Consider the following 24280-nt stretch of genomic DNA (forward strand, 5'->3'; position numbering starts at 1 on the left):
CAGTTTGGTGTAGTGGTTAAGTGCCCGGACTCTTATCTGGGAGAACCGGGTTTGATTCCCCACTCCTCCACTTGCACCTGCAGCAATGGCCTTGGGTCAGCCATAGCTATCACAGGAGTTGTCCTTGAAAGGGCCAGTTTGGAGTAGTGGTTAAGTACATGGACTCTTATCTGGGAGAATGGGGTTTGATTCCCCACTCCTTCACTTGCAGCTGCTGGAATGGGTCAGCCATAGCTCTCGCAGGAGTTGTCCTTGAAAGGGCCAGTTTGGTGTAGGGGTGAAGTGCGTGGGACTCTTATCTGGGAGAACCAGGTTTGATTCCCCACTCCTCCATTTGCAGCTGCTGGAATGGCCTTGGGTCAGCCAGAGCTCTCTTATCTGGGAGAACCGGGTTTGATTCCCCACTCCTTCACTTGCAGCTGCTGGAATGGCCTTGGGTCAGCCAGAGCTCTCTTATCTGGAGAACCGGGTTGGATTCCCCCACTTGCAGCTGCTGGAATGGCCTTGGGTCAGTCATAGCTATCACAGGAGTTGTCCTTGAAAGGCCAGCTTCTGAGAGAGCTCTCTCAGCCTCACCCACCTCACAGAGTGTCTGTTGTAGGGGAGGAAGATAAAGGAGATTGTGACCCGCTCTGAGATTCAGAGTGTAGGGTGGGATATAAATCCAACATCATCATCATCAATTATCGAATCTTGAAAGTTAACACGGGTCTGCTCTGCTTTGTACTCAGATGGGAGATTAGCAAGGAAGTCTAAGGTCATTACAAAGAGGCAGGAAACGGCAGACCACCTCTGTACATCCCTTGGCCTGACCTGGATGGCCCAGGAATGATACCGGCCCTGCCTTGGATGGTCCAGGCTAGCCAGTTTGGTGTAGTGGCCCAGGCAGCCCTATCTTGTCAGCTGACAGAAGCCAAGCCGGGTCAGGAAAGGAAGGAAAGGTTCCCTGTGCAAGCCCCAGTCGTTTCTGACTCTGAGGTGCCATTGCTTTCACGTTTTCACGGCAGGCTTTTTGCCTTTGGGTGGTTTGCCATTGCCTTCCCCAGTCATCTACACTTTCCCCCCAGCAAGTAGGACCAGAACCAATGGGTTGAAATTAAATCAAAAGAGTTTCTGGCTCAACATTAGGAAGAACTTCCTGACCGTTAGAGCAATTCCTCAGTGGAACAGGCTTCCTCCTTGGGAGGAGGTGGGCTCTCCTTCCTTGGAGGTTTTTAAACAGAGGCTAGATGGCCATCTAACAGCAATGAGGATCCTGTGAATTTAGGGGGAGGTGTTTGTGAGTTTCCTGCATTGTGCAGGGAGTTGGACTAGATGACCCTGGAGGTCCCTTCCAACTCTATGATTCTATGACTCCTTTTACCGACCACGGAAAGATGGAAGGCTGAGTCAACCTCGAGCCGGCTACCTGAACCCAGCTTCCGCTGGGATTGAACTCAGGTCGTGAGCAGAGTTTAGGACTGCAGTACTGCAGCTTTAACCCTCTGCGCCACGGGGCTCTCTAAGCAGGGTCAACCCTGTTTATAATCGGATGGGAGACCCCCGAGGAAGTCCAGAGTCACTGCATAGAGGCAGGCAACAGCAAACCACCTCGGAACATCTCTTGCCCGTTGCCTTGGAAGCCCCACAGGTTCTCCGTAAACTGGCCAATGTCACTTTCCACCTCTGCAGATGATGCTGGCCTGTGGACGGACTAGGCATTGTACATTCACCGGCTATCCATCGTTTGTTTGCCTCTTGCCTGATGTTTCTTACAGGCAGGGCCGCTGGCTAACCAGAGACAAAAAATGCCGTCTTTTAAATAGATCTTTAATGGGATGTTATTGACCTGGTAATGTTATTGAACTCCCCCCACCATGGAAAGCTCCCCCCGCCCATTTCTCCCCATTCCAGCCTATCTTAAAGGGACAGGTTGTTGCCCCCCCCCCCCACTTATGATGAAGAAGAAGATATTGGATTGATACCCCGTCCTTCTCTCTGAATCAGAGTCTCAGAGCAGCTCACAATCTCCTTTACCTCCCCCTCCCCAACAGACACCCTGTGAGGTGAGTGGGGCTGAGAGAGCTCTCCCAGCAGCTGCCCTTTCAAGGACAACTCCTACAAGACCTGTGGCTGACCCAAGGCCATTCCAGCAGCTGCAAGTGGAGGAGTGGGGAATCAAACCCGGTTCTCCCACTTAACCACCACACCAAACTGGCTTGCATTTGCTTACTGCTCTTCTTAACACATTACTGGGGCCTCAAAGCCCTTCCCGTGTTGTCCTGTAGACAGAGTGCTGCCTTAGAAAGTGGAAGAGGCTTCCTCCTGGGGAGGTGGTGGGCTCTCCTTCCTTGGAGGTGTTTAACCAGAGGCTAGATGGCCGTCTGACGTGTGGATCCTGTGAACTTAGGCAGAGGGATTTGTGAATTTCCTGCAATGAGCAGGGGGTTGGACTAGATGACCCTGGAGGTCCCTTCTGACTCTATAATTCTCTGATTTGACCCCCTAGAATTGCCTACAGGCAAGGCAGCTTCTCTGTGCCATCTGTTGTGTTTCGACGATTGTGCAAATGTAGGCCCACCCTCCATTTCAACTGACGAGTTGCCAGGTTTGGGTGGAACTTGATCAACCTGTGGGACCAGTGCCCTGTTCCCCTCTGTGAGGGTTTGGGGGGGCAGCAAAATAGCCTTTGTTCCTCAACACTGCTTGGAATATCTGTGCACCCACCATATTACGGCTGCCAGTATATATATGGCATGCGTATATATATATGCATGCATCCGGCTGTATTTATAGAAGTATGTCTGTGAAGTGTGAAGAAATGAGCCTTTGAAGTGTCAAGCCATAAATTCTGGAGGGGAAAAACAGATCCCCCCACCCTGCAGGAGAAGTCTGCATTTCATGTAGAGCTGTCTTAATTTCCCTAAAATATTTCCCTATAGGCCACAGCAGTGGAGAAATAATCAGGCACAACAAGGCAACTGGTGCAACATCTCTGTTTATGTGCAAGCTTTTCTGTGAGCTCTCCCCCCCCCCCCCACCCCCCAGCCCTTTCATCTGTTTTTGCTGAGGATCAGAACCCAGGAAGACGGAATAGTGCTGCCTTGGGGCACTCTGGAGGTACCCAGTGGATTCTGCCGGTGTTTGCAGGCTGATGAGAGACGTTCTCTTGGAATGGGCGGCTTCTGGGTTGGCCGAATCTTCTCAGCCCTCACTGGATCTTCTCCCAACAGAAGGGCAGGCCCAAAAATTCAGGTGTGAGCCCAAAAATTCAGGTGTGAGCACAATGCTTTTCAAGGAATCATGGAGTTGGAAGGGACCAACTCCAATGCAGGAAACTCACAAACACCTCCCCCTAGATTCACAGGATCCTCATTGCTGTCAGGTGACCATCTGGAGGTTTAAAAACCTCCAAGGAAGGAGAGCCCACCACCTCCCGAGGAAGCCTGTTCCACTGAGGAACCGCTCTAAAGGTCAGGAAGTTCTTCCTAATGTTGAGCCGGAAATTCTTTTGATTTAATTTCAACCCCTTGGTTCTGGTCCTACCTTCTGAGGCCACAGAAAACAATTCCACCCCATCCTCTATAGGACAGCCCTTCAAGTACTTGAAGATGGTGAGATCCTATCACCTCTCAGCTGCCTCCACTCCAGGCTAAACAGGTCCAGCTCCTGCAACCTTTCCTCATAGGACTTGGTCTCCAGACCCCTCACCATCTTCGTTGCCCTCCTCTGGACCCGTTCCAGCTTGTCTAGATCCTTCTTAAAATGTGGTGCCCAAAACTGAACACAAGACTCCAGGTGAGGTCTTCCCAGAGCAGAGTAAAGTGATACCGTCACATCACGTGATTTGGACATTATACTTCTGTTGATACAGCCCAAAATCGCATTTGCCTCATGAGCAAAACCAAATCCTGGTGACCCCCATTAAACTGATCTTGTGGAAACAGTTTGGAAAAGATGTCTCCTGGAGACCTTGGAGAGCTACCACTGGTCAGAGTAGACCAGATGGACCCATGAGAGAGGCTTATGGACCAGGGACAGAGCCCCTGTTTTGCTTGCTAAAGGTTCCAAGTTCAGTCCCCTGTGATCTCTGCTGTACAAGGGCCCAGGGAGGCTTTCTCTGCCTGAAACCTTCCTCCCTCCCTGCCTTCCTTCCTTCCTTCCTTCCTTCCTTCCTTCCTTCCTTCCTTCCTTCCTTCCTTCCTTCCTTCCTTCCTTCCTTCCTTCCTTCCTTCCTTCCTTCCTTCCTTCCTTCCTTCCTTCCTCCCTTCCTCCCTCCCTCCCTCCCTCCCTCCCTCCCTCCCTCCCTCCCTTCCTTCCTCCCTCCCTCCCTCCCTCCCTCCCTCCCTCCCTCCCTTCCTTCCTCCCTTCCTTCCTCCCTCCCTCCCTCCCTTCCTTCCTTCCTTCCTTCCTTCCTTCCTTCCTTCCTTCCTTCCTTCCTTCCTCCCTCCCTCCCTCCCTCCCTCCCTTCCTTCCTTCCTTCCTTCCTTCCTTCCTTCCTTCCTTCCTTCCTTCCTTCCTTCCTTCCTTCCTTCCTTCCTTCCTTGTCTTATTGCTCTCTCAGACCTCTGACGGTAATGTCTTGCAGCTCTCAAACATCTGATGTTTCTTCTGTTTGGCTCTTAAATTAAGCAAGTTTGGCCACCCCGAGCTAGTCCATGCACAAAAAAGGCTGCTGTGTAAGAGTTGCTTTATGCTGAGTCATTGGTCCATCAAGGTCAGTCTTGTCTGCTCCGACTGGCCAGCCGCTCTCCAGGGTCTCAGGCAGAGGTCTTTCACGTCACCTCTTGCCTGGTCCTTTTTGAACTAGAGATGCTGAAGATTGAATCTGGAAGCTTCTGAATACCAAGCAGAAGTTCTAACACTGAGCCTCTTTCCTGGGATAGTTTCTCAGGAACTAGAATGCTGCCATCTTGAATTATTAGAAGTATAATGGGCACGGGTGGAATTCTAGCAGGAGTTCCTTTGCATATAAGGCCACACACCCCTGATGTAGCCAATCCTCTAAGAGCTTACAAAAAGGAGCCTTGAAGGATTGGCTACATCAGGGGTGTGTGGCCTAATATGCAATGGAGCTCCTGCTAGAATTCCACCCTTGGCCAAGGGCAAACCCATCAGGTATTTTGTGTGTATAGATACATGCAAGATACATTCCCTAGGCCAGTGGTTCTTGTTGTATTCAGCTGCTGTACACCTGCTCAGATTGCACCTTTTAATTTTGCATGTGAAAACAGTCTGCTTATACACCGAATTAATTGTTTGAGGGTATTATTCTGTCTCTGTCTGCTTTTTCCTTGCAACTTGTGGCCGTATATTGTCTTCAAGAAGTGGAGACGATAAATGTGTTTAATTAAGTTCCTTCATTATCTGAAAATGGCAGCTATAGTGAGGTTTGGAGGTATGCAAATTATATTGGAACGTAATTGGTTAATAAAGGATTCATCAGTTAAAGTTATGCAAATAGTCAACAGAGTTGTAAGGTTTTTGCCTAGATCTGGATTGGCCAGGCTCGCCTGAACTTGTCAGATTTCAGAAGCTAAGGAGGGGTCAGTGCTGGTTTGTATTTGAATGGGAGACCTACAAGGAATATACCAGGGCTGGGATGCAGAAGCAGGCAACAACAAACCACCTTTGAACATCTCATGCCTTGAAAACACAGAGAGTGACACAGACTGTTGGACTCAATGGGTCATTGGCCTGATCCAGCATACTTTATCCTATGTTCTTAGAACATAAGAGCATAAGAGAAGCCATGTGGGATCAGGCCAATGGCCCATCCAGTCCAACACACTGTGTCACAAAAAGCGCCAAAAAAACCAGGCACCATTAGGAGGTCAATCAGTGGGGCCAGGACACTAGAAGCCCTCCCACTGTTGCCCCCCTAAGCACCAAGAATATAGAGCATCACTGCTCCAGACATAAGAACATAAGAGAATCCATATTGGATCAGGCCAATGGCCCATCCAGTCCAACACTCTGAGTCACACAGTGGCCAAAAATCCAAGTGCCATCAGGAGGTCCATTAGTGGGGCCAGGACACTAGAAGCCCTCCCACTGTTGCCCCCACCAGCACCCAGAATACAGAGCATCCCTGCCCCAGACAGAGAATTCCAGCAATACACTGTGGCTAATAGCCACTGATGGCCCTCTGCTCCAGATGTTTATCCATCACCTCTTGAAGCTGGCTATGTGGCAGTGAATTCCATGTGTTAATCATCCTCTGGGTGAAGACGTAACCCCACGGAGTCTCCATAAGCCAGAGGTGGCCAAACTGTGGCTCAGGAACCACACGTGGCTCTTTCACACATATTGTGTGGCTCTCGAAGCCCCCACTGCCCCATTGGCTGGCTTGGAGAAGGCATTTACCTCTTTAAATCATTTCTCCAAGCCAAACCAGCTGGCAACTTGGAGCATGCATTTAAAGTTGCTTTCTTTCCACCTCTCCCTCTCCCATCTATTTTTTTCCCCTTGTGGCTTTCAGACATTTGACGCTTATCCTGTTTGACTCTTACGTTAAGCAAGTTTGAAGAAGAATTGCAGATTTATACCCCACCCTTCTCCCTGAATCAGAGTCTCAGAGCGGCTCCCAATCTCCTATATCTTCTCCCCCAACAACACACACCCTGTGAGGTGAGTGGGGCTGAGAGAGCTCTCCCAGCAGCTGCCCTTTCAAGGACAACCTCTGCCAGAGCTATGGCTGACCCAAGACCATGCCAGCAGGTGCAAGTGGAGGAGTGGGGAATCAAACCCGGTTCTCCCAGATAAGAGAGCTATGGCTGACACAAGGCCATTCCAGCAGGTGTAAGTGGAGGAGTGGGGAATCAAACCCGGTTCTCCCAGATAAGAGAGCTATGGCTGACCCAAGGCCATTCCAGCAGCTGCAAGTGGAGGAGTGGGGAATCAAACCCGGTTCTCCCAGATAAGAGAGCTCTGGCTGACCCAAGGCCATTCCAGCAGCTGCAAGTGGAGGAGTGGGGAATCAAACCCGGTTCTCCCAGATAAGAGAGCTATGGCTGACATAAGGCCATTCCAGCAGCCATTCCAGCAGCTGCAAGTGGAGGAGTGGGGAATCAAACCTGGTTCTCCCAGATAAGACTCTGCACACTTAACCACGACACCAAATTGGCCACCCCTGCCATAAGCTGTGACTTGATGGGCAAAAAACATATTTTTTGTTGCACTTTTTGTGGGGCTGTGCATCAATACGATTGCTGCTAAGGCTTCGCTCAGGCTGTTAACCAAATGAGTAAACCGCAAAGCACGTTTGCCTAGAATAGATTATGAAAACCATTTTGGAACGAGAAGTTTCCCACTCGCTACATCTTATTTTCTATCGAAACATATTAAAGATTCTGTTTAATTACCACACATTAAAGCTTCAAACAGATTCTTCAAAGGTATCAGTGGGTAAAATAACTACTGACTTAGCTGAAATCCAACTTCATTAAGGACACATTTCAGACGGCAGATGAAGAACTTGTAAGTTTTGTTCAAAGATAAAGATATTTGAATATTCCCCGCAAATTTAATTCTATTGGCTTTGATACTTGCTAATTGGAGATTGCTGTCCCTATTTGTGTTGCTTGACCGCTGAATTTGCGGGGATGGTAGCTGGCCTGAAATGAATGGAAGTCACAAGGGTTTCCAGAAGTAATCAGGGCTTTTTTTGTAGTAGGAACTCCTTTGCATATTAGGCCACACCCCACTGATGTAGCCAATCCTTTAAGAGCTTACAGGACTCATCTTACAAGGCCTACTGTAAGCTCTTGGAGGATTGGCTGTGTCAGAGGGGTGCAGCCTAATATGCAAAGGAGTTCTTGCTACCAAAAAAGCTCTTAGTAAATCGGCTACAAGGTTAAGGAATTCCTGGCAGGAAAACATCAGGAATTGAACAACAATCGAGATGTGTACACAAACCAGATTTCTTTGCAACGTTTACCTATTGCACCCAGGATCAATACAGCAAAGAAATTCTGTGTATTATTATGAAGATTCTGTGTTTACAAGGTGCTTGGAGCCGTTCACAAGTCAAAATGCCTAAAACCGTGGCATCGTTATCAAATAAACGTTGGCCGAGAACAAATCGTTACAAGTAAAAAAAAAATAACCGCTGCTGGAATCCAATCTGTAAGGCCAGGGGGTGAACAAAACGCAGACTTGAACATTAAACCAATAGTAGCAGATATTAAACGTTCAGTAGCCAGAAGGTGAGTCAGAACCAGAGGTAGCCTTCTGCCCACCAAAAGCGGAGTTCCCAAGGAGGTACCTGTGGGCACATGTCAACACTTTTCCTGATGCCCACCAAGTGTTTTGGCAAATAGGTGGGGCCAGGGGTCATTTTGTAGAAAAATAGGTGGTGGAGCTCATTCGCATAATCATTAGCATATGCCGTCCCCCACCAGCCAAAAGCAACCTGATGCAAGAAAGGAGAGTCCCGGGGAAGAGAGGCCTGCTTGGGCTGGCTAGAGATCCAGCCAGCCCAAGCAGGCCTTGCTCACCTGGGGCTCTCCTGGGCCCCCAGTCAAAAGACCAGCAAGCCACCCGCTGCCCAAAATCACAGTATTGCCTACTCAGACAGGCAGCAGCTCTCCAGGGTCTCCAGCTGAGGTTTTTCACACCTATTTGCCTGGACCCTTTTTTGGAGATGCCAGGGATTGAACCTGGGACCTTCTGCTTCCCAAGCAGATGCTCTACCACTGAGCCACAGCCCCATTCATGGCTCTCCAGGGTCTCAAGCTGAGGTTTTTCACACCTATTTGCCTGGACCCTTTTTTGGAGATGCCGGGGATTGAACCTGGGACCTTCTGCTTCCCAAGCAGATGCTCTGCCACTGAGCCACCGTCCCTCCCCTTTGATGAAAAACTTTATCAAAAGCTTTCTGGAAGTCAAGGTAAACAACATCTATCGGGTCTCCTTTGTCCACATGTTTGTTCACCCCCTCAAAGAAATGTAACAGGTTGGTGAGGCAAGATCTTCCCTTACAGAACCCATGCTGAGTCTTCCTCAATAACTCGTGTTCATCAATGTGCCTACTCATTCTGTCCTTGATAATGGTTTCTACCAACTTTCCCAGTATTGAAGTCAGACTGACTGGCCTGTAGTTTCCTGGACGCAGGAATGGACGCAGTCCTCAGGAAGGGACGCAGAAGTGTGAGGACTCTTATCTGGGAGAATTGGGTTTGATTCCCCACTCCTCCACTTGCAGCTGCTGGAATGGCCTTGGAATCTGTGGGTATCAGGGGCTCGGAGGGGGTGTGTGTTTTTTGAGGTAGAGGCACCAATTTTTCAGCATAGCATTTGGTGCCTGTCCTCAAAATACTCTTCAAAAAGCTGGGACCAGGGGATCCATTTCTGTGTGCCCCCAAAGAAGGTTCCACTATCCTCCATTATTTCCAAATGGAGGGAAGGCATTTAAAAGGCATGTGGTCCCTTTAAATGTGATGGCCACAACTCCCTTTGGAGTTCATTCATGCTTGTCACCACCTGGCTCCACCCCCAGAGTCTCCTGGCTCCACCCCCAGAGTCTCCTGGCTCCACCCCCGAAGTCTCCAGATATTTCTTGCGTCAGACTTGGCAATCCTACTTGTTTGGCCACTGGGGATTCGATTAGCAGTGCAGATTTGGATAACGTGATTTCAGTGGCATCTCCAACCAGAATATTGGGTGTCTAATTCAAACCAGCATCAGTTGTCTCCGACGTCTGCTCTCTTGCGTTCATTCTGGGTGGCTTCTGCTTAATTCCCCCCAGAACATCCACTGAACTTTGGTCCATTCTTTGCTTCTACACCTTCCAGAGAAAGGCAGCTGCAGTTTTCTCCTAAGGAAGCTGTTTCTGTTGATGCTTTAATGTACCTGGATCGTCCTCTGAGCATTGGTAATCATTTGGAATTTGTGAAAGGAAGTCCTTCTTCACCCAAAGACCTTCTTCCTGATCCTGATGGCACCTGGGAAGTTTTTTTTGGCCGCTGTGTGACACAGGGTGTTGGACTGGATGGGCCATTGGCCTGATCCAACATGGCTTCTCTTTTGTTCTGTCTGGGGAAGAGATGCTCTGTATTCTTGGTGCTTGGGGGGGGGGGCAACAGTGGGAGGGCCTCTAGTGTCCTAGCCCCACTGGTGGACCTCCTGATGGCACCTGGGTTTCTTGGCCACTGTGTGACACAGAGTGTTGGACTGGATGGGCCATTGGCCTGATCCAACATGGCTTCTCTTATGTTCTTCTGTCTGGGGAAGTGATGCTCTGTATTCTTGGTGCTTGGGGGGGCAACAGTGGGAGGGCTTCTAGTGTCCTGGTTCCACTGATGGACCTCCTGATGGCACCTGGGTTCTTTTTGGCCACTGTGTGACACAGAGTGTTGGACTGGATGGGCCACTGGCCTGATCCAACATGGCTTCTCTTATGTTCTTCTGTCTGGGGCAGTGATGCTCTGTATTCTTGGTGCTTGGGGGGGCAACAGTGGGAGGGCTTCTAGTGTCCTGGTCCCACTGATGGACCTCCTGATGGCATCTGGGTTCTTTTTGGCCACTGTGTGACTCAGAGTGTTGGACTGGATGGGCCACTGGCCTGATCCAACATGGCTTCTCTTATGTTCTTCTGTGACACAGAGTGTTGGACTGGATGGGCCACTGGCCTGATCCAACATGGCTTCTCTTATGTTTTTCTGTGACACAGAGTGTTGGACTGGATGGGCCACTGGCCTGATCCAACATGGCTTCTCTTATGTTCTTATGAGACAAAACTCGAGGGGGGTGGGGGAGAAAACTCTGAGCAGGGTTTCTGTTATTCCTACTTCTGCCTGCGTGAGAGTCAGATGTATGTTTTGATTTTCTGCCCAGCTGGAAGGCTGTTCGACATTAACAAGAACTCACGAATCCTCATGTTCCTTTCTGTCATCCAATTTATCCTGTTTTATTTTGCAACACCGGATGATCGTAGAGCACAACGCAACCTTTGCAGGGGCGTTGTCACCTTCCTTCACCTCAAGGATAGCAAAGGAGTCACCTTGCTAGACGAGGTACATTGGGTCTTGGCCAGGGGTGGAATTCTAGCAGGAGCTCCTTTGCATATTAGCCCACACCCCCCTGATGTAGCCAATCCTTCCAGAGCTTACAAAAAAGAGCCTTCTAAGCTCTTGGAGGATTGGCTACATCAGAGGGTGTGGCCTAATATGCAAAGGAGCTCCTGCTAAAATTCCACCCCTGGGTCTTGCACTCTGTTGCCAAGCAGTGGACAACTGTATGCTACCAAGAAACTCACATGGGGCTTAATAGATATGACCGGTTGTCCGCAAGTTCTAGGGTTGCCACTTGCCAGTTAGTCCTCCAGAGAGCTGTACACTCTAGGAACATAAGAACATAAGAACATAAGAGAAGCCATGTTGGATCAGGCCAACGGCCCATCAAGTCCAACACTCTGTGTCACACAGTGGCAAAAAATGTTATATACACACATACACTGTGGCTAATAGCCACTGGTGGACCTGTGCTCCATACACTGTGGCTAATAGCCACTGATGGACCTGTGCTCCATATTTTTATCTAAACCCCTCTTGAAGGTGGCTATACTTGTGGCCGCCACCACCTCCTGTGGCAGTGAATTCCACATGTTAATCACCCTTTGGGTGAAGAAGTACTTCCTTTTATCCGTCTTAACCTGTCTGCTCAGCAATTTCATCGAATGCCCACGAGTTCTTGTATTGTGAGAAAGGGAGAAAAGTACTTCTTTCTCTACTTTCTCCATTCCATGCATTATCTTGTAAACCTCTATCATGTCACCCCGCAGTCGACGTTTCTCCAAGCTAAAGAGTCCCAAGCGTTTCAACCTTTCTTCATAGGGAAAGTGCTCCAGCCCTTTAATCATTCTAGTTGCCCTTCTCTGCACCTTCTCTAAAGCTATAATATCCTTTTTGAGGTGCGGCGACCAGAACTGCACACAGTACTCCAAATGAGACCGCACCATCGATTTATACAGGGGCATTATGATACTGGCTGATTTGTTTTCAATTCCCTTCCTAATAATTCCCAGCATGGCATTGGCCTTTTTTATTGCAAACGCACACTGTCTTGACACTTTCAGTGAGTTATCTATCATGACCCCAAGATCTCTCTCTTGATCAGTCTCTGCCAGTTCACACCCCATCAACTTGTATTTGTAGCTGGGATTCTTAGCCCCAATGTGCATTACTTTGCACTTGGCCACATTGAACCGCATCTGCCACGTTGACGCCCACTCACCCAGCCTCAACAGATCCCTTTGGAGTTCCTCACAATCCTCTCTGGTTCTCACCACCCTGAACAATTTAGTGTCATCCGCAAACTTGGCCACTTCACTGCTCACTCCGAACTCTAAATCATTTATGAACAAGTTAAAAAGCATGGGACCCAGTACCGAGCCCTGCGGCACCCCACTGCTTACCGTCCTCCACTGCGAAGACTGCCCATTTATACTCACTCTCTGCTTCCTATTACTCAGCCAGTTTTTGATCCACAAGAGGACCTGTCCTTTTACTCCATGATTCTCAAGCTTTCTAAGGAGCCTTTGATGAGGAACTTTATCAAAAGCTTTCTGGAAGTCAAGGTAAACAACATCTATCGGGTCTCCTTTGTCCACATGTTTGTTCACCCCCTCAAAGAAATGCAACAGGTTAGTGAGGCAAGATCTTCCCTTGCAGAACCCATGCTGAGTCTTCCTCAATAACCCGTGTTCATCAATGTGCCTACTCATTCTGTCCTTGATAATGGTTTCTACCAACTTTCCCGGTATTGAAGTCAGACTGACTGGCCTGTAGTTTCCCGGATCTCCTCTGGAACCTTTTTTAAAGATGGGGGTGACATTTGCTACCTTCCAGTCCTCAGGAATGGAGGCAGATTTCAATGAAAGATTACAGATTTTTGTTACAAGATCCACAAGTTCAACTTTGAGTTCCTTCAGAACTCTCGGATGTATGGCATCCGGACCCGGTGACTTATTAGTTTTTAATTTGTCTATCAGTTGTAGGACCTCCTCATTTGTCACCTCAATCTGACTCAGGTCTTTCAACACCCCTTCCAGCATCTACTTGTGGGACCAGCATCTACTTGTGGGATGCCTGCCTGGCCTTGGCCAGACCTGAGGTTTTTCTGGAACAGTCTCCCAAGTGAGATCTGGGCTTTGTGGGACTTAATGAGTTCCGCAGGGCCTGTAAAATGGAGATGTTCCCCCAGGGCTATGATTGAGGTGATAGGGACCTAAATCATAATGGCCTCCCCTCCTCTGGCTATTTCCTTCTGCCTTATTTTCCTTTTGTACGGTCTCATCCGTCTGGCCCCTCCTCAACTTTAGATTCACCTACTTGTAAACACGTAGGGAGCCCCGGGAGCAGATGAATTTGGGTGCTGCTGATCATTGCCTATGAGTATAAATTGGCTTGGGAGTCACATGTAGCCCTTTCACACCTCTTGTGTGGCTCTTGAAGCCCCCACCACGCCGTGGCTTGCAGCAGATATTTGTTTGTTTAAATCATTTCCCCAAGCCAAGCCAGCGGGTGGCTTGGAGAGTGCATTTAAAGTTAAAGTTGCGTTCTTTCTACCTTTCTCTCCCTTCTCCCCATCTATTTTCCTTCCTCCCTCTCTCCACCATCTGACGTTCATGTCTTGCAGCTCTCAAACATCTGACATTTCTTCTGTGTGGCTCTTACGTTAATCAAGTTTGGCCACCCCTGGTATAACCTGAGATTGATTTTAAATTGTTCTTAGCTTTTAAAATCAGTTTATTGTATGTTGTTTATTGACGTAACCCATCCTGGGACTGCTTGTTGGAAGCTCAATAATCAGTCAATCAGTTCTGGGTTGAGAAATTCCTGGAGATTTGGGGATGGAACATGGGGAGGTGAAGGAGCGTATCTGGGATGTGGTGGCATAGAATCCATCTTCCAAACCTGCCATTTTCTCCAGGGGAACTCATCTCTGTTGTCTGGAGAGAAACTGTAATTTTAGAAGATCTCCAGGCCTTGCCTGCCTGGAGATTGGCAGCCATGCTGTAGATTCAGGGGAGTATGACGACTGATCCTTGGTTCATCCAAATTTCCTTCCACTCAAAAAGTGTGGCACATTTAATGTTTTGTCTTTCGAGGTAATTGTTTCTCATTACTCTCTTTTTGCGTTCCATGGGGGGTTTTTTTTCCGAGTGAGCAAAACCCTTCGGTATCAGATGGCCGTAAGTGCTTGCAGCTGTTTGCGGTGCAAACCTCATCAAGCACAATTTCAGGGACATCTCCAAAGCCATTAAGACGAGCTCGAAACAATAAGGAAGATACTCACAGCTAATTTGAATGGGGGAAAGGGCATCTTGGAAGGGAAGCCTCTGAGAAGGAGAAATTGGTTTATCCGGCCCTGGATTTGGGGTCCTTTATTCACATTAGCATTAATGGAAAGCTTTCTCTTGCTGGCCACGCATTTGAGTCTGAAGCAAATTTTTCCTGGAGTAATTGAATAATCTTTCAGAAATTTGGAAGGATGCCTATTTTCATAGGGGCTAGTCAGTACAAAACCCAGGAAATAGCTCAAGGGGTGTTGAATGAGGAGGAAATGAGGAGTCCAAGAAACCTTTTCCCACCACAGGTCGGGAGCGAGAGCACCTGGGTGGCACTCAGAAGGTCCCAGATGCTCCTAGGATTGCCAAGTCCGACTCAAGAAATATCTGGGGACTTTGGGGGGTGGAGCCAGGAGACTTTGGGAGTGGAGCCGGAAGCAAGGGGGTGACAAGCATGATTGAACTCCAAAGGGAGTCCTGGCCATCACATTGAAAGGGACCGCACACCTTTGAAACGCCTTCCCTCCACTGGAAATAATGAAGGGTAGGGGCATCTTCTTTGGGGGCTCATAGAGACCCCAAAGTGGCTTTGGAAGGAAATCAGCTCTGGAAGGGCTGAGGCTTAAAAGTGGGGACATAGAAAACAACACAGGAGCTGAAACTTGCTGCTGTAGAAACCCACAGCAGTGTTTTACAAGGTGCCAAAAGGTATTTAACAGTAAATCCCCAGCATCTTTGAACCTGGCAATGCCTGGCTGTTTCCAGTTTGGCGTAGTGGTTAAGTGCGCGGACTCTTATCTGGGAGAACCAGGTTTGATTCCCCACTCCTCCACTTGCACCTGCTGGAATGGCCTTGGGTCAGCCCTAGTGGTTAAGCGAGCGGACTCTTATCTGGGAGAACCGGGTTTGATTCCCCACTCCTCCACTTGCACCTTCTGGAATGGCCTTGGGTTAGCCACAGCTCTCCTAGGAGTCGTCCTTGAAAGGGCAGCTGCTGTGAGAGCCCTCTCAGCCCCACCCACCTCACAGGGTGCCTGTTGTGGGGGAGGGGGAGGAAGATATAGGAGACTGTAAACCACTCTGAGTCTCTGATTCAGAGAGAAGGGCGGGGTGTAAATCTGCAGGCTTCTTCTTCTTCGCTTGGAGGAGAAGTGGTGCTTTTTGCCAAGAGTTGTATACACGTGTGTGTGTGAGAGAGAGAGAGATGGAGGCACCACAATTTGCAGTTTGGAAGGGGCAAAAAGAGCCGGGAGCTGGCTGAAGCGCCAGTCCAGAGAAGCCTTCTCTGAGCTGTGAAGGGCGGCAAACCTGGGCAAGGATTGCTCTGAGCCACAAGATACAAATCCACCACCTGAATAGTTTAGCGTTGTTCCCATTGGCTTTAGTGAGGCTGGCGCGGTGGATCTTCCTTGGGAGATTGTGTCTCCTGTTAATCTTTGAACGGCTTGTTTTTAATCGCTTGTTTGGTTGATAATTTATGACGTCTGCGTGGTTTTGCAGCATTGTTTTTACTCATCAGCCGCCTTGAGCAGGACTCTTGAAGAAGCAGGGTATAAATTCTTTAAATAGTCAGATCGATAATGGGCATCTGAATTTGGGTCCAGATGCTCCTTGGAGATGAAGAAGATTTCCAGAGACAGTTTCAGAGGGCAGCCGTGTAAGTCTGCAGAAGAGCCAGATGTGAGTCCAGAGACAGTGTAAGACACCAACAGGGCTTTCAGGGGGAAAGCGTTCGAGAGGCCAGGTTCTCTTTGTCAGATACCAACTGGAAATCTGGACTCGAATCCAGCTCTTTGGCTGCAGACGAGCATGGCTACCCTCTGGAAAATAGCAGGCAAGTTCCCATCTGGATTTTCTGCCCGTTGTGTATATGGACTTCAACTGTGTATGAATAACACACAGTGCGCCTGGCTCATTGGAGCCGTGTGGACTGAAATAGAAATAGCAGCTCTCCAGCAGCCCTGGCCCCACTCAATGCACAGCAGCCAAGAAGGTCAGAGCGCCTGCTCCGGCTGCAACGCCACTGAGGATGTTCTCCGCAGCTGAGAACGAAATGTCTGGAAGGAAAACTTTCTCCAGTAGAACATGGCACTTGAGCCCGAAAGATTCTACAAACCCTAATCGTGTGGACTGAGCTTGGGGACTCAGGAACAATGGGCAGGAGGATCCAAATCCCTGATGCCCTGCTCCAATCACGAGCCCCCTGCCGGTTTGAAGGGTCCAATGGCGTGCTTGTGCAGAAACCCGGAAGTGTATATAGTTGGCCCAGTTCTCCAGTCTTTTGAGTCCAGTCCTTGCCACACTGTACTTAATAAAAGAGCTATGATCACTACTATCTCTCCTCTTCCATGCGTTGAACCCACTATATTATACTGCTCCTCGCTGAAATCCCAAGAGCTGGCTCTGTCCCCTTTGGAATCATAGAATCCTAGAGTTGGAAGGGTCATCTAGTCCAACCCCCTGCACAATGCAGGAAACCCACAAATACCTGCCCCAAACTCTTAGGATTCTCATTGCTGTCAGATGGCCATCCAGCCTCTGTTGGAAAACCTCCAAGGAAGGAGAGCCCGCCACCTCCCGAGGAAGCCTGTTCCACTGAGGAATTGCTCTAACGGTCAGGAAGTTCTTCCTAATGTTGAGCTGGAAACTCTTTTGATTTAATTTCAACCCATTGGTTCTGGTCCTGCCTTCCGGGGCTACAGAAAACAATTCCACACCATCCTCTCTAGGACAGCCCTTCAACCTCTCCAGGCTAAACCTATCACCTCTCAGCTGCCTCCTCTCCAGGCTAAACATCCCCAGCTCCTTCAACCTTTCCTCATAGGACTTGGTCTCCAGACCCCTCACCGTCTTCCTCACCCACCTCTGGACCCCTTCCAGCTTGTCTAGATCCTTCTTAAAATGTGCAAAGAAACCTTTGTGCAGAAACTGCATTTCTAGCGATGGATAGCTGCTGAAAAACGAACATGGACTCTTTGTCCAGCTGCTTGGGTTTTTGGAAGAGCGTGGAAGGAACTGCTGGGGCCAGTTGCCCTGACCTGACTTTCAAGAAATAACCATCTCTTTTGAGCTCCTTTGCATTCGGCCACGCTGGAAGAGATGAATAGATCCCGTAATTTCTGCCTCCTCTTAACTTAGAAAAATCAAAAGTTTTATCTTGATGCCGCTTGGTATTTTTCTCACGTCGCGCCGCTCTTTCAAGGCATCGCGCTTTTGATTTCTGCCGGTCCCTTTCACCTTTTAAAAACCTTCTCATTCTCGTTTGTGACCTCTAAAATTTAACTTTTCCCCCCACACCGCTCTGTTTTGGGCAAAAGAAGATGATCAAAGGCCTGCAAAACATGGGGTGTTTTTCACGGGTGAAAGGTGGGCGGCTTAAGTTTGGTGGCTCTCCGGAAATCTTTCTGCTGCATTGTGGCTGGGAAGAAAAATGGGGAGGGGGAGGTTTGCTTAAGAAGAGGCACCGACGGCGTCCAGGACTGCAGAGGCGGCTGCTGCTGCAAATGGGAGATGGGTTTGAGGGTCTGAGCAAGGTTTGTGCGCAGGGCACGGGAAGAAAAATAGAGATGGAATCAGAGTAACTTGCAGCTGTGAAACTGCAGCTGCAACTTATGGCTACCCCACGAAGCAGGGATGGTCAAACTCACTGAATGTAAGAGCCACGGAGAATAAATGTCAGATGTTTGAGAGCCACAAGACATGAATGTCAGATGTTTGAGAACTGGAAGGAAGGGAATGGGAGGGAGGGAGGGAGGGAGGGAGGAAGGAAGGAAGGAAGGAAGGAAGGAAGGAAGGAAGGAAGGAAGGAAGGAAGGAAGGAAGGAAGGAATAATAATAATAATAATAATAATAATAATAATAATAATAATAATAATAAACTTTTATTTATACTCCGCCCTCCCCGCCTAGGCAGGCTCAGGGCGGCTAACAAGACATGGTAAAACCACGATACAGATAAACAATAGATAATATAATTAATAATTTAAACAATAAAACCAATAAAACAGTATGACATTAAAATACAGTCGAATATACAGGGAGGAGACTGCAGATTTATACCCCACCTTTCATTCTGAATCTCGGAGTCTCAGAGCGGCTCACAATCTCCTTTACCTTCCTCCCCCACAACAGACACCCTGTGAGGTAGGTGGGGCTGAGAGAACTCTTACAGCAGCTGCCCTTTCAAGGACAAGGACATAGCTTCCTGCGATAGCTACGGCTAACCCAAGGCCATACCAGCAGCTGTAAGTGGAGGAGTGGGGAATCAAATCCGGTCCACACACTTAACCACTACACCGAGCTGGTTCTCAAGGAAGGAAGGAAGGAAGGAAGGAAGGAAAGAAGGAAGGAAGGAAGGAAGGAAGGAAGGAAGGAAGGAAGGAAGGAAGGAAGGAAGGAAGGAAGGAAGGAAGGAAGGAAGGAAGGAAGGAAGGAAGGAAGGAAGGAAGGAAGGAAGGAAGGAAGGCAAATAGATGGGGCGGGAGAGGTGGAAAGAAAGCAGCTTTAATTTTAAATGCCTTCTTCAAGCTGCCAACTGGCTTGGAGAAGTGATTTAAGGAGACAAATGCCTTCTCCAAGCTGGCTGATGGGGGGGGGGGGGGCAGGGACTTTGAGAGCCATACCATATGTGTGAAAGAACCACAGTTTGGCCACCCCTGACATAGAGCTTTCAAGGTCAAAGACATTCCGAGATAGTTTGCCATTGCCTGCCTCCACGTCATGACCCTGATATCCCTGGATGGTCTCCCATCCAAATGTTAATCAGAGCCCAACTTGCTTAGCTTCCAGGATTTGACCAGATCAGGCCAGCCTAGGCCATCCCATTAAGGGCAGACAAACAGGGGTGGTTAGGGCCTCTGCGTAGCAACCCTGGACTTCCTTGGTGGTCTCCCATCCAAGGACTAAGCAGAGATTCTGAGATCTGATAAGACCGGCCTAGCTTGGGCCATCCAAGTCAGAGGAAAAGACAAGCAGAGGTGGTTTTGCCATTGCCGGCTTCTGCGTAGGAACCCTGGGCCTTCCAGGTCTGTGTAATGTAACTTGAGGGCCCTAGTAACTGGCAAACAGTGCTGCTGTGTTTTCTGATCCTAAAAATGCAGACAATTTACACATTTGGCTATTTATCTCATGACATATACTTAACCCATTTTCATTTTATGTATCCTTGTATGTTTTCTAATGGCAGACTAGAACGATGTTTATAATGTATAGACTGATGTTGATTAGTAAATTAGGTGGACCAAATCTAGGAAATACATGTCCTTTTGTGATTCACCTAGATTTACAGAAACACCAATTGGCAGAGGACTTTATTACCTTCTACGGCTCTCCAGAGCAAATGGCCAAGCCACACTGGTTTATCATGTGACCAATCGGAACTCTTAATCAACAAACTGTATTTCAGCCCACAATACCTGATCCCCTCGTCGGATGAAGTGTGCTTAGAGAGCACACGAAAGCTTCCGTTCTCAATAAAACTTGGTTGACCTTAAAGGTGTGACTTGACTCCTGCTTTGTTCAACTGCTTCAGACCCACATGGCTGCCCGCTTGGACCAGTTTACACATCTGTGAGAAGTTTCAGCTTCCATGTTGGTGCTGCTTTTCTTTGGGCATTTGGACCAGCAATTTGAAAAAACCCGGCTGTTTTATCCACCCCTCTTAGGGCAGGTTCTTGGCGGCCAGCTGCCTCTTCTTTCTGCCTGCCCTGTCTCAAAATCCCCCAAATTCTGTCTCCTTGCTGGGTCCACCAGGATTAGCCCCACTAGCGCCCCCCCTCCCCCCGGCCATGTCAGCTTCTCTGCTTTGCCCTTTATATTTCAGCTACTTGTATCAACTGGTGAAATTAATTGGCCTTTCCCAAGCAACTAATTACCATTAGGCTGGGTTTGATTCTTCCATAAGTGCTCTTTTGTTAATTACTGTGACCACCTAGCTGCATTTTGGCCAATTTAATCGTGATTTGTTTAGTTCGGAGATGTTTTGTTTTGAGGGGAATGAATTCCGCTGTGGCCCGAAGGGTTGGGGGCGCATCGTGTCGGGGGGAAAAAGCACACTGAACTACGGTAAAAAGGAAATGTTGCCATTGAAGAGCTTTGGTTTCATTTCGAATTCAGGGGAGGATCCAACCGACTGTTGACTTCTGGGCTCTGTAGGGCCATCTGGCTGGCCGTCCCACAAGGGAACTGGATGTTTTGAGATTCGTCTAGGAAGCCATGGAAGTTCAGCTGCCTGCTCAGACATGATGCTCGCAGAATGAAATTGGGTTTTTTTCAGGTGGGCAGCTGTGTTGGTCTGAAGCAGCAGAACAAAGTAGGAGTCCAGCAGCACCTTTAAGACCAACTAAGTTGTATTCAGAATGTAAGCTTTCATATACATGCACATTTCTTCAGACAAGGGAATGGGGTACAGTGAGCAGAGCTACTTAACGTAAGGACAGAAGAGAAGCCATGTTGGATTAGGCCAGTGGCCCATCCAGTCCAGCACTCTGTGTCACATAAGAACATAAGAGAAGCCATGTTGGATCAGGCCAGTGGCCCCTCCGTTCCAACACTCTGTGTCACATAAGAACATAAGAGAAGCCATGTTGGATCAGGCCAGTGGCCCCTCCGTTCCAACACTCTGTGTCACAGAAGAACATAAGAGAAGCCATGTTGGATCAGGCCAGTGGCCCATCCAGTCCAACACTCTGTGTCACATAAGAACATAAGAGAAGCCATGTTGGATCAGGCCAGTGGCCCTTCCGTTCCAACACTCTATGTCAAAGAAGAACATAAGAGAAGCCATGTTGGATCAGGCCAGTGGCCCATCCAGTCCAACACTCTGTGTCACACAGTGGCCAAAAAGCCCAGGTGCCATCCGGAGGTCCATCAGTGGGGCCAGGACACTAGAAGCCCTCCCACTATGCCCCCCTCCAAGCACCAAGAATACAGAGCATCACTTTCCCCCAGACAGAGAGTTCCAGCAATATGCTGTGGCTAATAGCCACTGATGGGTCTCTGCTCCATATACTTATCCAATCCACTCTTGAAGCTGGCTATGCTTGCAGCCACCACCACCTCCTGTGGCAATGAATTCCACGTGTTAATCACCCTTTGGGTGAGGAATTACTTCCTTTTATCCATTCTAACCCGACTGCTCAGCAATTTCATTGAACATCCATGAGTTCTCATATTGTGAGAAAGGGAGAAAAGGACTTCTTTCTCTGCAATGGAATACTGTGGCTATGTAGCGCATGTGGTTCTTTCACCCCTAATGTGTGGCTCTCAAAGCCCCCACTGCTCCATCAGCCAGCTTGGAGAAGGCATTTGTCTCTTTAAATCATTTCTCCAAGCTGGCAGCTGGCAACTTGGAGAATGCATCTAAAGTTAAAGTTCCTCCCTCCTCCTATCTATTTGCTTTCCTTTCCCCCTCCCTCTCTTCCTGTCTTGTGGCTCTCAAACATCTGATGTTCATGTCATGTGGGTCTCAGACATCAGATGTTTATTCTATGTGGCTCTTACGTTAAGCAAGTTTAGCTATTCTAGGTGAGTGGGTTTAGCATATGTGAATTAACCTGCCTCCCAGTTTGGTGTAGCGGTTAAGTGTGTAGACTCTTATCTGGGAGAACCGGGTTTGATTCCCCACGCCTCCACTTGCAGCTGCTGGAATGGCCTTGGGTTAGCCATAGCTCTCGCAGAGTTGTCCTTGAAAGGGCAGCTGCTGTGAGAGCCCTCTCAGCCCCACCCACCCAGGGTGTCTGTTGTGGGTGGAGAAGATATAGGAGATTGTAAGCTGCTCTGAGTCTCTGATTCAGAGAGACGGGCGGGGTATAAATCTGCAGTCTTCTTCTTCAGAGCTGTCTCAGCTTCACCCACCTCACAGGGTGTCTTGTTGTGGAGGGAGAAGATATAGGAGATTATGAGCCGCTCTGAGTCTCTGATTCAGAGAGAAAGGTGGGGTATAAATCTGCAGTCTTCTTCTTCAGAGCTCTCTCAGCCCCACCCACCTCACAGGGTGCCTGTTGTGGGGGGAGAAGATATAGGAGATTGTGAGCCGCTCTGAGTCTCTGATTCAGAGAGATGGGCGGGGTATAAATCTGCAGTCTTCTTCTTCAGAGCTCTCTCAGCCCTAACCACCTCAAAGGTTGTCTGTTGTGGGAGAAGATATAGGAGATTGTGAGCCGCTCTGAGTCTCTGAATCAGAGAGAAGGGCAGGGTATAAATCTGCAGTCATCTTCTTCTCCTTCTCCCAGGGATAGTGTGAGTTTAACGCGGGATATCTCTGTGAGCTCTTTGGAGCAAAGGTTTGGGTCAAAGCAGGGTTCAAGCAGACATCTTCCAGGCCAGATCCCAACGGCCCAACAAGATCCTTGTTTTTTCTCTCACCGGGTGCATTCTTTTGTGTCCACAATTACAATGTGTGAATAAGGGAACTGACATCTGACAGCTACATGATCTTTGATGAATGGTGTTGCTGAGGCGATTGTGTTTTCTCTGCCATGCGAGTGCCCAGAAAACTTGCTCAGTTTTGAGATTTTTTTTTTTTTATATAAAAAAAGAGGTCAGGCAGATAGGTTCCCTTTGACGTGCTATGAGGCTCTCCCGGGGAAGCATATGCAAAAGTATTCACCAGGCAACATGGAAGCGACTGAAGCTGGTGTCAGAAGAGAGCGGAGCAAAGACATCTCCTCGCTTCCTGCATGTAAATGAGTTGGCATTCCCAGTGCCGTGGGCAGTGCTTTTCATAAGCTCTCGGAACGCTTCTCTTTTTTTGGAGGCTGGCTTAGAGATGTTTGGAACTGGGATTTGTACCCATGTGTTGGGAATTGTAATGCGCCACTTAGCGTTGTCTCTAGCGACCCCGGGCCTTTGGAAGGAGTTGCTTGTGATACGGTTGGGGGAAGTGTGGATAATTTACAGGCGAGGAGAAAAGGTCCGGGCAGAAGGAAGACAAGTTGGCTCTGAAAGGTGGAAACGGAAAGAAAGAAGGCGACAGAAGTGGGTTTGAAAAAAAACGACACTCTCCAGGATGGCTGCGAAATTACAAACACACACACACACACAAACAGTGGTCCCTCTAAGCTGAGTTAGTGTGAGCTGGCTCACAGTTTTTTCAGCCTCCGGCTCACACATTTTTGTCTTAGCTCAGGAAAAATGGCCCCAGAGCAAACTAATTGAGGCAGGAGCTCACAACTTTAATGCCGGCAGCTCATGAGGTAGAATTTTTGCTCACAAGACTCCACAGGGGACATTGCCCGTAAAACGGTGTTTGCCAGCCCTCAGGTGGTAGAGGAGATACAAACCAACCAACACTGTGATAAGCTGGATAACACACTTAGTAAAATTTTGATCAAGAATATTTTTATCAAGACTAATCTTTTGTCATGTTGTGGAACGCCATTTATGGAATCTTTATTGTAGCCAAATCTTTACTAACCTCATTGATTTCCTGATTTTTGTTACTGTGACCAAGGCTTTTGCATCTTTTTAGAGAAGAAGTTAAGGACTAGCTTTTTCCCAGTACACACACTGAATTGTAACAAGAGGCGGATAACTGAAGTAAATAGGAATACTCTTGAGGAAGACTTTGACAAAATGAGCCTATATCCAGGTGCTCATTGGATGGACTTTCCTTTGTAATATTGTAAGGTTGTGCTTCTTTCTAATGTGACAAAATAAATTAAAAGATTCTTGATAAAAGTTTTACTAAATGTGTTAGCTAGCATATCACAATGTTTGTTTGTTTCTCCTCTACTATGAGCCAGTTTGGTGTAATGGCTAAGTGCGCAGACTCTTATCTGGAGGAACTAGGTTTGATTCCCCACTCCTCCACTTGCAGCTGCTGAAATGGCCTTGGGTCATCCATAGCTCTCGCAGAGCTGTCCTTGAAAGGGCAGCTTCTGTCAGAGCTCTCTCAGCCTCACCTACCTCACAGGGTGTTTGTTGTGGAAAGAGGAAGGTAAAGGAGCTCTGAGACTCTGAGATTCAGAGTGGAGGATGGGGTTTGAATCCATCATCATCATCTTCTTCTTC

General features: G+C 48.4%; 1 protein-coding gene and 1 non-coding gene across 2 annotated transcripts in view; one reads left to right on the forward strand and one right to left on the reverse strand.

Moving 5' to 3' along the window:
• RORA (RAR related orphan receptor A) overlaps nucleotides 1-24280 on the forward strand; it is a 523174-nt gene that overhangs the window by 149824 nt on the left and 349070 nt on the right.
• TRNAP-GGG (transfer RNA proline (anticodon GGG)) lies at nucleotides 8619-8690 on the reverse strand. Its single transcript has one exon. It is a non-coding gene; the product is annotated as a tRNA-Pro (tRNA).

Source organism: Heteronotia binoei, chromosome 19 (genome assembly GCF_032191835.1).
Source record: "Heteronotia binoei isolate CCM8104 ecotype False Entrance Well chromosome 19, APGP_CSIRO_Hbin_v1, whole genome shotgun sequence".
NCBI lineage: Eukaryota > Metazoa > Chordata > Lepidosauria > Squamata > Gekkonidae > Heteronotia > Heteronotia binoei.